This window comes from Oryzias latipes, chromosome 19, assembly GCF_053564925.1.
Source record: "Oryzias latipes strain Hd-rR chromosome 19, Olatipes_Hd-rR_3.1".
Classification (NCBI taxonomy): Eukaryota; Metazoa; Chordata; class Actinopteri; order Beloniformes; family Adrianichthyidae; genus Oryzias; species Oryzias latipes.
Genome location: NC_136255.1, coordinates 26996208 through 26998836, shown reverse-complemented (window position 1 = coordinate 26998836; position 2629 = coordinate 26996208). Strand labels below are relative to the sequence as shown.

General features: G+C 38.8%; 1 long non-coding RNA gene across 1 annotated transcript; it reads left to right on the top strand.

Moving 5' to 3' along the window:
- The first annotated feature begins 1479 nt into the window (after window positions 1-1479).
- On the top strand, window positions 1480-2294 carry LOC144987768 (uncharacterized). The gene is made up of 3 exons (XR_013651438.1): window positions 1480-1630; window positions 1760-1854; window positions 2011-2294. It is a non-coding gene; the product is annotated as an uncharacterized LOC144987768 (long non-coding RNA).
- The last annotated feature ends 335 nt before the right edge of the window (window positions 2295-2629 follow it).

Sequence of the window (2629 nt, the reverse complement as noted above, 5' to 3'; positions counted from 1 at the left end):
AATGTTTCGCGCCCCCCCTGACCCCCCCCCCCCCCCGAACCCCCCCCCCCACACACACACTCGCGCGGTGATAATATATTAGGTTAGTATCTATAAAATGTGTGTACGTATACCTAAAATTGTATCTTTTAACATTAACAAAAGAAAAAAGAAATATAAATCCACTTTTTAACAAATATTAACTTTATTTAGCCACAGAAACCCTGTTCTAGTCTAAAACAGAAAAGAAGCTGAAAGTGCCTGAAATAAAAAGAAATCTGTCATTCCTTATTTAAACTAGAAACATTTTGACCAACTGAACCATTTGATGCTGAGAAAAATAATTCTAAATGATGGATTGTTTATTTCTGATCTCATAAAGTGCAGCTGTTTTCCTGCATCACCTGCTGTCTTTATGTCTGTCTGACACCAACTAAACCACAAGCAGACAAAGAAAACATGGATGGAAAAAAAAGATACGTCATCAAAATGTCTACAATAGTTCATAAAGAATGACATTACAGCATGAGCTGAGGAATCTAAAGGCAGCGGTGATCCTGGTGTTGGGCAACAGGCAGCGCTAGCAGTGGTCTTCGTGCCCCGATTCTCGTGGCAGACAGAGCCCACACCACCCCTCCCCTTTCGTTCTCACTCGCGCAGCCGCGGACAGACAGAACAGACAATAGACCTTTTTCGCAAAAACCGGAAGTACGTCATCAACGTGTAAACCTAGTTCCGGTTTGTGCTTCGCTGGCGGAGGAATGGCAGAGCCTAGAGTGTTTTCGAAGAGCCTGAGTTGTGTTCCGAAGTTCACCAGCACCGATGTGGTGAAGAGTGTGAAGATGCATTCGTCCACTAAAGGAAACAAATTGGACATGGGATATAAATTCGTCCACGAAGAGTTTATCCACCATTACCAAGGTAAGCTTCAGCTAGCTTTAGCCATAGCCGCATCACCGGTAACTCTGTGTGTTTACGTCAACTGTAAATCCTGGTGTTATTAATTTGTAATATAAGGCATCGCAGTGAATATGTTGTGTGTATGTTTAAGTGAAAAGGCATGAGATTAACATAACACCCAAAAATTTGGTGAAGCTGTAAATAAGAAATGTTAAGTTGCCCGTATGCGTGTTCATTTTGCTGCGGTTGCGGCACTTTCTTCACTTACTAGTATTATTTTTCTGAAAGTATGGTGAGCAGAAGTCCTCTTTTCCTGGACATGTCCTCTCTTTTGATACTTATATAATAAAATAACATTGAACATAGATGAAATGTAATTATATTTGCTTCATGTATGCAGCTCTGAACACCAATTACTCTCGATGAAATATCTCACAAACTCACTTCACTCCTCTTTTTTACAAACTCAAATCTGGTCACCCTATTGACAGTTATAGTTTCATGTAATTCTGAACATTGATGTAGCAACATAAGTATGTCCTAATTTTAACCTATATAATTTATTGTGTCTAGATATCACTGGACGCAGAAAGTGCCAACCTGAAAGCTTTCGTCTGCAGTTGTGTGGCTGCTAAAAGATTTTGCAATCACATAGTTGCCATCCTGTTCCAGACCGCACATTATTCACAGCTGGGTCTGCAGGCTGCTCCACCCCCCTGGCCTGCACGAGTGGCTTGCAAAGATGGCACAGGTGGGTTTGTGATCATATTGTCATTATTTTTTAAGAACGTATGTGTATCCATAACAACTCTAAATTATTATAAAAACACCCCAAGTAGTTACTACAGACTTTAATTGCTTTCTGCCTTTTACTTATAAGGGAATCCATCCTGAACCGGTTAGTGAGCTGATGGTGCAAAAACCCAAAACAGTTGGCAGGGACGGTCAGAGGTCCACACTGTACAAGGCATACAGGTGATTAACTTTTTGTTGCTTTGTGAGCAAGTTAAGTTTTTTTTTTTTTAATCTTATGACTAACCAAATTATGGTTACAGCAGATATAATGAATTAAATTGAAATGTAGTCATGCACTTATGTCTAACTTTTGTGTGTTGTGTTTCTCTTGTGTAGGACCACAGCCAGATCCATATGATGGCATCTGGAAGCAGATTATGCCAGGTGCAGCCCCAACCTCTCATGGTTGTGTTGGATGGGTTTCTGAGATGGAATGAAAGAGAACTTGGATATATATTGTGGCAAATGCATGAATGCATACCTTAAATTACACTTATCTTGTCTTTAACAATCAGTTCAGCCTTCTGTCTTACTGTTGATCTGTAATGTTATTTTTTATTGTAAATGTTTGATGTTATTTGCATACCAAAAAATTAAACGAGGCACAATTTTGACCAAAATTGTTTTATTTGTTCATCTAATTTTTTTGTGTAGTCAGTCACATTTCAACAGAAAAATATTACGAATATAACAATTATATTTAATTAGATTTCTAAGAATATGTGGAAACACTAAATTTTTCCATACTATTTGCACATTATACATTATTTACATACCAAATATTAATTCACTCTTCAAAACAAAAAAGTCCATGATAATTTGCCAAAACACGGCGGTTAAGCCAGATCTGATTCACACTGCCCATCAGTGTGAGCGGCACAGAGAGTTCCTGATGTGAAAGGACTTTATCCTACTGATCACTCTTTCCACCATAATTCTGAGGCGGGTGATGGCT